General features: G+C 43.4%; 1 protein-coding gene across 1 annotated transcript in view; it reads left to right on the top strand.

Annotated features, from left to right (window-relative positions):
* Positions 1–11,435, top strand: part of Cdh23 (cadherin related 23) — a 349,868-nt gene that overhangs the window by 15,043 nt on the left and 323,390 nt on the right. The window lies entirely within an intron of this gene.

Genomic DNA, 11,435 nt, shown 5'->3' with positions numbered 1-11,435 from the left:
CACACACACACACACACACACACACACACACACACACACACACACACTTTTCATAGCTCCAGCAGTTTTGGTTGGCAGTGCCCTGAATGACGATGCAATTTGCCATGTTGGGTTTGATTTTATTTCCAGATGTGCTCCTGGACTTCCCTTTCTTGTGATTTGACTTTCTTTATCAGATTACAGTATCAAATTCCACTGGTTTTGATCCACCAGGGAATTGTTCCTGCTTTTTCCTGTTTTCCTGGGGACTCTGGAAAGGTTTGCACTCTGTGTCCTTACCAGTTGAGTGGTTCAAGGGAGCAGCTGTGTGGGCTCGGGCTTCTTGATGGGAAGATATACACTGTAGTGTCCAGTTCTTAGTTTTGTAGGGTTATTTGCAATTTAATATTTTGTGTGTCAGTTTTAGTAAACTGTATTTTATGAGGATTTTTATCATTTACTACTTTTCAAGTCAGTTGGCAACAAAGAAACCTCATTATCCTCTTATTTCATTTTATTGATTTATTTAGTGTAAATACATGTCTATGTGCATGTGAGTATGCGTGTGTGTGTGTGTGATGTGTGCATACCTCTGTGTGGCTGTGGAGGTCAGAGGACAGCCTCTCTTCTTCCACCTTGTGGGTCCAGAATATCATCTCTCACTCATTGTTTATGGCCATTTTATTTACCTATGTATGTATGTATGTATGTATGTATGTATGTATGTATGTATGTATGTGTGTGTATATGCATGTATGTATGTATGTATGTATGTATGTATGTATGTATGTATGTATCTATCTATCTATCTATCTATCTATCTATCTACCTAAAGTGTACGGGCATTTTGCACGTATGTAGATCAATGCACTGTGCGCATGCATGTTACCTGCGGAGGTCAGATGAAGGTGTTTGATATCCTGGAACTTACAGATGGTTGTGAACCTCTAAGTAGGTACTGGGAATAGACCCCAATACTCATAACTGCTAAGACATCTCTGTGAATAGAATGTAGTTATTTTGATCCATACTTATCACCCTGTACAAAACTCAAGTCCCAGAGGATCAAAAACCTCAATATAAAACTGGATGCACTAAATCTAATAGAAGAGAAAGTGGGGAAGAGCCTTGAACACATTAGTATAGGAGAGAACTTCCTGAACAAAACACCAACAGCTCAGGCACTAAGATAAATGGGACTTCATGAAACTGAAAAGCTTCTGTAAGGCAAAGGACACTGTCAATAGAACAAGATGGCTGCCTACAGAATGGGAAAAGATCTTCACCAACTGTACATCCAACAGAGGACTAATATGCAACATATATAAAGAACTCAAGAAATGACCCAAATGACCAACTTAAAAAAAACAAACAAAAAAGACAAATGACCCAATTAAAAATGTGGTATAGAACTGAACAGTGTATTGTCAACAGAGGAATCTCTAGTGGCCAAGAAGCACTTAAAGAAATACTCACCATCATTAGTCATTAGGGAAATGCAAATCAAAATGGCTCTGAGATTCCATCTTATACCCATCCAGAATGGCTAAGATAAAAAACTCAGTTGACGGCACATGCTAGCAAGGATGTGGAGCAAGGGGGAGTTTGCTGGTGGAAGTGCAAACTTGTACAACCACTTGGTAAATCAATATGGTAGTTTCTCAAAAAATTTGGAATAGTTCTACCTCCAGACCCAGCTATACCACTCCTGGGCTCCACCATACCACAAAGACACTTGCTCAACCACTTTCATTGCATCTTTTTTTGTAATAGCCAGGAACTGGAAACAACCTACGTATCCCTCAACCAAAGAATGGATAAAGAAAATGTGGTACTTTGTTCTTCATTATTTTTCTTGTTTCATTCTTGGTTTTTGTTGTTGTTTCTTTTTGTTTGTTTTGTTTTTTGAGTTCAAGTCTCCCCCATATTTCATGTTTTGTTCTCCATTTTTTATTTAAAAGATCTATCAATCATTCTATCTACCTATAGATCTGTCTATCTGGCTATCTATCTTTTTGTCTGTGTGTCTCTGTGTGTGTCTATCTGTGTGCATGTTGTGTGCATGCATTGTGTGTGTGTGTGTGTGTGTGTGTATGTGTGTGTGTGTGTGCATGTGTGAGTGAGTGAAGGTACCCACAGAGACTAGAAGTGAGTGTTAGGTCTTTGGGAGCTGGAGTTATAGGTATAGGTGTGAGCCAACTGTTGTGGGTACTGTTGTGGGTACTGGGAACTGAATTCAGGCCCTCTAATAGATCAGTAAGCTGTCTTGGCCTCTGAGCCTTCTCACCAGCCCCTGTGTTTTCTTTGAAGTAAAATTTTCATTTTCAGAAGCCCCCCTTTCCCTGTGGATCTGCTGTTGAATGCTATTGTTCATACCAGAATGTATTCATTACCCATTCATTTTTGGGGGACACTGTACTGACTCTAGAATATTCTTGTCACACTGAGAGTATCTCCAACTCAGTGTCTTCCGGCTTTCATATTTTCTTTTAACAAGCTACCTATTAAACGTTTTTTAGCACCCTTGAATTTAATGTGAACCTTTTCTGACTGTTTCCTCAAAAAAAAAAATCTTTCTTTTGCCTTTGTTTTCAACAATTCTAGTTTGATTACCTGGCTTTGTGGGCATAGCATTATTTTCACTTTAGCTTGATAGCTTTGATCATTGTCAGCTAGTGTGTCCTCCATATTTTTATTTTGTCTTATTCTCTTCTTTCTTTGAGACTTAGGTCACCATGTCCCATGTAAATCTTAAGCTACTTCAACTTTTAAAGTTGACTTTAAAGTTGACTTTTCAACTGTGTGTTTTTGCTTGTGCTTCATTCTGGTTATTTTTCACTCACCTATTTTCAATTTACTCATCTTCTCTTTGGCTGTATCTAATTTATTTTTATCTAATTATTTTTCGGACCTTGACTTTAAATTATTATGTTATTCATTTTTGGATTTTTTTTTTTGAGACAGGTTTGGGGTTCTTTACGTAGATGAGGCTGACCTGGAACTCACAGAGATCCACCTGTCTCTTTGCCTGTGGGGCACTGGGATTAAAAGCATGCATCCCTATGCCTGGCTTTCAGCTTTGGAATTTATTGTGTAGTTTTTATTTCTTTGATAAGCCTATCCATCTGTTTGGTCACTTATTTTTGCAATATATTGTCACAATAATTTTTAAGATTATATTTTTAACTTAATCTCTGTAATCTCCTGTTTTTCTTTGGCCTGAATGTGATGCCACTGATAACTCTGTGACTTTGAAGTCATCTGTGTGACAGTTTGGAGCATGAGGGGCTGAATATCCTTTCAGAGAGGACTCATGGATCACCTGGCAGACAGTAGGTGGGCCAGACATCTTTCTCCAGCCAAGGCCTAACTGACTCAAGGCTGGGTCCAGGTCTTTATTACTGGATCCATACCCTACAAGCAACACTCTAGGGTCACTCAATGGGAAGTATGGAGTCATAACTATAGCCAGTCTCTTTTGGTGTTCCATTTCGTCAGCAAGGGGAGTCAGTTGGAATTGCACTCTGGAAACTCACCTACTTTCTGTTTGCTCCTCAGCTTCTCCTGTCTATGGCTTAGGAAGTGGCAGACACTAGGTTGAATCTCTTCTTCTTGTTGCCTTCTACCCCTCAGGGTGCTGGATCTTTACATGTGGCTTCCTTGTTAGGCCCCAGCACAAATTGATTGCCCAAGCTCAGATAGCCAACACTGTGCTGGCTCCTCCATCCTCAGTCTTTCTAAGTGGAGAAGAGACTCTGGGAGAAGGCTTGCTCGGACCCTTCTTCCTCCCTGCATCTGTGCCTTCCTGTCCCCACACCTCATTGTTCTGATAGCACACTAGGCCTTTGAGAAGATTTTTAAGAAATCTCTGTTTTCTATTGTCATAAAGATCATCAGTCTGTCCTAAGTACTGAACCATGTCCTGACTGAGGACCCCCCTAGGGCTTACATCCCAGTCTGTTACTGCTGGAGTAACACCGTGTGCGTGACTTTCCCTCTCCTAGTCTTGCTCTGCTCATCTGTGGATGGCCAGAATTACACCTGCCTTACCAGCTGGTTGTGAGAACTAATGATCAAAGAATGCTGGCCATGCAGAGTATGCACTCAAAGAACAGTTGCCACCACTGTTACTATCTTCACCGTGGCATTACCATCACCTTTACCACCACCCGCAACATCATCTCCATTACCACATTACCACATCATCATCATCACCAACATTGCCACTGCTATCACCATCATCATCACTACCATTATCACCACGTTTGTTTTTTTGGTTGTGGAATTAATAAGACTGTCAGGGTGTTAGGGACCCTGTGGGGGAGCTTGTGAGGCTACGGGCTAGTCTTTCTCCACCTTCCCCCCTTGCCCTGCAGAGATGCTCACCTGTCTCACACCCTCTCCCACTGTTCTCTTCATCTCCTCCTTCTCTGAGGTTGTCCAGGGCAGCTTTTGTTCCCTGAGTGCATGCTGAATGATGTAGTGACCTCAAACTTGAAGAGGCAACCCTGGCTTCCTGTTCTACCTCTTGCCTGTCACTCATGACTTCACCCTTGCCAATCGGCCACCAAGGGAATGGCTCTGACAGTTCCAAGCCATTTAATGTGGACCTACAGACGTATTTCCCTACAGAGTCCCTCGTCAGTAATACAGGGCAAGGGCAAGGGAGGGCTGTTAACATTAAAGCCATTCTGGAAGGCTCACACAGCTTTGAGCTTTCCCAGTTGCTTCTTTAATATTTTGGGACATGCAGAAAGGCTGGCAAACTTGTGCAGTGAGTCCTCTGACCCACTTTGAGGTCCTGCAGCTTCGGAGCCTCCGTTTCCTCTCACACATCTCATCTGTCTGAGGTCCAGCCACTGTCTGTGGGTATACTTTATGCTTCAGTGTGGGTGAAAGTCTGCATTACTTCTAACAAGTGTGTTATGTGTCGTTGAGTTTCATCTCGCTTACTTTGAAAATCAGAGCTGAGGACCTGGGACTTAATTCAGACACAGGAAGAGATCTTTAGGGGACAGTGAGGGACCACTGTAAAGGAATGAACCCAAATGGTTGTACTGGAAATACCTGAAGTGCCACTGGGGTGAAAGTCACCCCTGCCCACCGGGCCACAGGAATGGTAGTCCTGGCACCTGCAGAGCCTCAAGCCATTTGCTTGAGACGGACTCATAGAGAGCTTGTTAAGTGAATGGGTGACTTGTTCCAAGAGTTGAGAGTTAGTGGTGTGACTGTGGAGATCAGAAGTCCAAAAGAGGGCAGAAGCACCTAGAAGGCAGAGTGGGGTGTATTAGGATAGGAGATTTGTCATTTTGGGTGTCTCTTTTGAGACACCAAATAACCTATTTTAAAAAATTAATTAAATAATTAACCAACTAACTAATTAATTAGCCAAATTACCCATTTTATTGTTCAAGTTTAATTATTGATTGTGTGCGCTGCCTGCCCTCTTTATGTGGGTGTGTGCATGTACATGCAGAAGCTAGACCTAAGTGTTGGCTATCTCCCTCAGTTACACTCTTTTTTCTGTGTATGTATGTGTGCGTATGAGTATGTGTGATGTGTGCAAGTGTGTGGGTGTGCGGCATATGCATAGCACTTCTAGAGGTCATAGGAAGTCATTAGTGTTCGCATCTATCAGTGTCTCCTTGTTCCTTTGAGGCAGTGTCTCTCCCTGAGCCTAGAACTTTTTGTTTTATGAGTAAGCTATCAGCCAGCCTGCCCCTCAAATCTAATCTGTCTCTATCCCTGACTCTTGCTGGTGTTGCAAGTGTATTGGGACAATGCCTTCTTGCCACATGGATGCTACATGCTACACAAGTTCTCTGCCCACAAAGACACTTCTCTAGCCTCTCCACCTTATGTTTTGGGGCAGGCTCTCTGAATTTTGTTGGTAGTTGGCCAGTGAGCGCTAGGATCTTCCAGCATATCAAGTTTCTGTGACAGATGCTGGGATTTGAACTTGGCTCCTCATCCTTGTGTGGGAGGCACTTTATCAACTGAGCAATCTCCTCAGCACTTAAATTTATCTTTGAATAGTAAGTGGGGCACATGTAATGCTCAAAAGTCTCCAAGAGGAATTTTAGAGAGACACAAAAACCCTGGCTTCTCAAGTCCTCTCCACTAAGCGTGCCTGTGCATGTGGACGAGCACATGTGGATGTGTGCGTGCACATGCGTGCACACACAGATGACAACAGTAATGATGGTATTAATGATAATGACGACAATGATGATGGTGATGTTTAACTATGACAACTGATGATTATAGTGATGATGATGGACGATGATGATCACAGTGATGATGATAGCATCACAATGGTGATGGTGATGTTCGTGATGATAATGACAATGATGATGGTGACGATCATGCTGACAACAGTGGTGATGGTGAATGACAATAGTGATGGTGACAATGCTATGTGACAATAATGATGACAAGAGTGATGATGTGACAATGATGATGTTGACAGTGATGATGACAAAAATCATGACAATGGTTGTGATGATGGTAACAAGGGTACTACTTCTAGAGTTCCATGTGACCATGATCCTGTGAAGGACAGGATACACACTGCCTCATTTGGTTCCCTAACAACCCTCTTCTGTTTCAGAGACAAGAGAAACTGAGGCACAGAACAATACAGCTGCCCACTCATACAGCTGGTGGAAAATAGGATGTGTGCCATGTGAGTCTGGCTGTTTATCTCAGCCTCTTGATCTTTTGTTCTCTGTAGATCCTGGTGCTGCCTCTTTCTAGAAGTTTCCTCAGAGCATGTGTAATGAACTTAAAGAATAGCAGGCTAGCTGGAATGGGGCTGAGCCCCCTGTCCTAGGAGACATGAAAAAAGACATCTGCAAGGATCTCCAGAGATAGCTCGGTTTCCTTTGTGGTCTCTGCTTCTCCCTACCTATGGGTCATCTTCTCTTCTCTCTGTAGTCGTCTCTAGGTCCTTCTCCCTCTCAGCACCTTATGAGAAAAAGAAGGACTTCCCACCCTCCACCCCACAAGGGTAGTAGTGTACAGAGTGGGCAGTGGGCACCACTAAGCTACATAGCAGGGTCCAGCCAAGAACAGTCTTATTGTGTTCCTGACTGGTCCCCTGCCCTGCTGCCTCTTTACATTCATCTCTCCCTACCTCCATTCTCCCCACCAAGCTCAGCTCAAAGAGCATCTTTATGCCTGGGGAGGTGGGCAGGGGCACATGAGAAAAAGCCAAGTAAAATTCCTCACTGGGAACAAATCTCATTTTCCAGAAAGTCTTGACAAAATGAGGCATTAAATTACAATATTTTGGAGAGCGTCGTAATTCTATTGCAGACAGCCCTTCATCATGGCATCTGAAAGCTGAGAAAATACAAAACTCATTAGATTAAAATAAACCACCTACTGCTCAGGAGAAAAGCTTATTTATCAATATCAATTTACTTATGATTACTCTGGCCTGCAATTTGTTATTTTTAAGAATTATGATTTGTGTATTGCTTATACACATGTGAATTTTTATTTTTTAAATTGAGCATTTAAAAAAATGCTTGTCCTTAGCAAAGGTTAGAAAGTGGTTTTAGGGTGGCAGGGAAAAATTCATAAATATAAAGAGGCAGGAGGCATAACATGGTGAGGTGTGTGGGGAGCTGTGTGGTGCTGATGTGACCACCTCTTGGACCTTCAACCACATCTGGTATACCTCTACGAACAGGAAGCCCGCTACCTACTCAGGAACATAGTCCATCCTTTGATAGCCAAGCTAATGAAGATGACTTTCCTGTTAATGAATGAAAATTTGCTTTTAAAGACTGACTGTCTTCACAAAAACTGGGGTGCTCTGTCCACACTAGCTGATCCTCAGGCTCAAATCCACCCCAGTGGGGCTCAGTTTTTGCATCTGTGAAATGGGCATGCCATCTGTGTACCCTGCTGTCTCTTGGGGTACTTAAAAAAATAGTAGCAGCATGAGAAGTCCTCATGTTATACATTTGCCTTGCTTTTTACATTTTTATTGCTATAAAACACACATAACATGAACTTGACCATTTTGGTCATCTTAAGTACATAGTTCTGTGATACTGAATGTCTTTGGACAGTACCATGACCATCTACCATCTGGAACTTTCCATCATGTGAAGCTGAAGCTGTGCTCTATTCTGCCTTCCCCAGTACCTGGTATCATCCTTAAACTTTCTGTGAACTTGATTGGCCCAAGCAGCTCATATGAGAGGGTCATATGGCCAGAAGTTCTGCGGTCTGCCTCATTCCCCCCTAGCACAATGTCTTGAACTTCCCCCTGCTTTAGTGTGGGCAAGATTTTCACACCCTTCAGATTAGTGGTTCTCAACCTTCCTAGTGCTGTGATCCTTTAACACAGTTCCTCATGGTGTGGTGACCCCCACCCTAAAATTATGTCATTGCTACTTCATAACTGTAATTTTGCTACTGTTATGGATCTTACTGTCAATATCTGATGTGCAGAAAGAATATTCTATATGTGACCCCTTTGGGGGTTGTGACCCACAAGTTGAGAACCACTGCTTTAGATTAAAAAAAAAATTAGTGTGTGTGCGTGCATGCTCATGTGTGAGCATGATACGTGTGTGTGTGCACAAGTGTGCCACAGCACATGTGTGGAGGTCAGAGGACAACTTTGTGGAGCTGATTCCCTCCTTCAATCTTTATGTAGGCCCTGGGGATAGAGCTTGGGTCTCCAGGCCTGCTCAGTAAGTACCCTTCCCTGCTGAGCCATCTAGTTGGCCCAGATTTCCCACCTTGAGGGTGAAGATTCTCCCACTGAACACATGTGCTGCATTTTGCTTATATTTGGTCACAAACAGTGGGAATTTGGTGGGTCCAACCTTTTGGCCATTGAGATAATGCTGTTCTCAAAACTGGTGTGTACAAATGTCTATCTAAGTTTGGGAGCAGCCATGATGATGGCTAAGGGGAGAACTGAGCCTGCTGAGCTGAAGATGGGGATGGGATGATCCAAGGGAAGGAGGAATGTGGCACTAACTGCATGAATGGAGACAAATTTTCTCAGATGAGAAAGGCTAAGGCAGGGGCCTCAGAGAAGAAATGAGATGGCCATGTTTTTGAATGGGAGCTCATGCTCATGGGCAGATGGCAACCGGGAGAAGGTAAACACTGACCGCAGGGCAGTGAGGCTCTGCTGGTACAACGGCCCTGCATTGCTCACTCATCCCCATGTTGGGACAGATGCCTGTGATAATGTAGGAAGGATGAGGGATGCTGAGGATCCCCTTCCAGGAGGATCCAGGATGGCACCAGGTATCACCAGGGCTGTTCCTGGAGAGTAGGGCTGTGTATGTAAGGTGAGGTCAGAGGTGCTCCGAGGAGTGGAACAGCCCAACCCAGGACACCAGTGATTGGCATGGGAGATGTCAGCAAGGTGCCAGGCCTGGTGAGACTGCTTTGGCTGAAGCAGGGAAAAGGAGGAAACTGAACTTGACTGACTCTGTTCTTGCTTTTATACCTTCATGATGATGATGGTCAGGAACCTCAGATGTCTTTCTAGAGTAGGCAGAAAGAGTAATAGCTTTGTGGAATCCTGACTAAAAGAGTATAGATTAGGCTGCAGTCCTTAGAGCAGTGGTTCTCAACCTGTGGGTCACGACCCCTAGAGGTCTGAATGACCCTTCCACAGAGATTGGATATCAGATATCCTGCATATCAAATATTTACATTACAATTCAAAATTACAGCAGCAAAATTACAATTATGAAGTAGCAATGAGAATAATTCCCAATATGAGGAACTGTATTAAAGGGCAGCAGCATTAGGAAGGAAGATTGAGAAACACTGCCTTAGAGCATTCTTGGCAATAGTTGTCCAATAATGCAGCTCCTAAGCCCCGACGCCTAGTGTGTGTACATTTAGGAGTGAGAATCTACCATGGCTTTCTTTGTCAAAATGAAATGTTAAAACACAATCTCTGAGGCTATCATCAGAGCACTGGTTCAGTTACATTGTACCCTGTGCTGGCTTGTCTTATGTCAACTTGACACAAGCTAGAGTTGCCGGAAAGAAGATGAGGAAAAGCCTCCACAAGATCCAGCTGTAGGCAAGCCTGTAGGGCATTTTATTAATTAATGATTGATGTGGGAGGGCACAGCCCTTTGTGGGTGGTGCCATCCCTGGGCTGGTTGTCCTGGGTGAGAAAGCAGGCTGAACAAGTCATGAGGAGCAAGCCAGTCCTCTGCATCAGCTTCTGCCTTCAGGATGCTTCCCTGTTTGAGTTCCTGTCCTGACTTCCCTCAGTGAAAGACCATTACCTGGAAGTGCAAGCTGAAATAAACTCTTTTCTCCCCAAGTTGCTTTGAACATGTGTTCCATCACAGCAATAGCAACCCTAACTAGAACTCCTCACACTGAGATATCCCTTAGCTGCTGAAGAGCATGAGGCGGGCACCCTCCAGGGAAACTGCACCTATAGTCTCCGCTATTGGGAGGATGAGGAGGGAGAACCAATAGAGCTCTGGAGTTCAAAGCCAGGCTGAGCATGAAAGCAAGGCCCCTTCTCTAAATCATCCATCCATCTACCCATCCACCCATCCAGCTTTCATCCATCTACTCATCATCCACCCATCCACTCACCCATCCATCCATCCACCCACCCACTCACCCATCCACCCAGCAACCATCCAGCCACTCATCCATCCATCCACCCGCCCACTCATCTACCCACCCACCCATCCATCCATCTATCCACCCAGCCATCTATCCACCCCTCCATCAATCAATCCATGCACCTACTCATCTATCATCCGTCCTTTTACCCACTCATCCATCCATCCATTGTTGTAGTAAATAAAAAATGATGAATTGGGCTAGATAATGTTTATTATTATTTGCCCTATGATTATCATGGTAGTGTTATTTAACCTGCTATCACAAATAATAAAACACAGACACCTGTTAGATTTTATAATTGCCTTATTTACCTTGGGCTAGGAAGATATGCCTAGCTACGCTGACTGAATCACCTCAGCCTCCATTCAATGGCACCCTCCTTAATCATCCTATCTTTCATCCATAATCTTATGAAGACTTGCTTTTATTCTTCATCTGGGCCTTTTGGCATCATTAATGAAGTCCATCCTCTTGGTCCCACCTGTTTTTTTCTCCACACTAACCTATCATGGCATCCTCCTTCCTCCTCTATTCCAGTCCATCTCTGTTTTGGCATTGGATGGGGGCTGGAAGATGGATGGTGAGGATACTGAGACAGTGTAAGTGAAATATCTGCCCAGCCCTAGGTAAGTAAGGCAATTATAAATCTAACAGGGGTCTGTGCCTTATTATTGTTATAGCTGGTTAAATAATACTGCTGTGATATTCTTAAGGCTAATAATAAACACTATATATCCCAACAATCTTTTTTTATTTACTACAACAACACATCCATCCATCCATCCATCCATCCATCCATCCATCCATCCATCCAT

Source organism: Psammomys obesus, unplaced genomic scaffold (genome assembly GCF_907164565.1).
Source record: "Psammomys obesus unplaced genomic scaffold, mPsaObe1.curated_primary_1811, whole genome shotgun sequence".
NCBI lineage: Eukaryota > Metazoa > Chordata > Mammalia > Rodentia > Muridae > Psammomys > Psammomys obesus.
The sequence above is the reverse complement of the archived record's forward strand: the minus strand, read 5'-3'. Positions and strand labels throughout refer to the sequence as shown.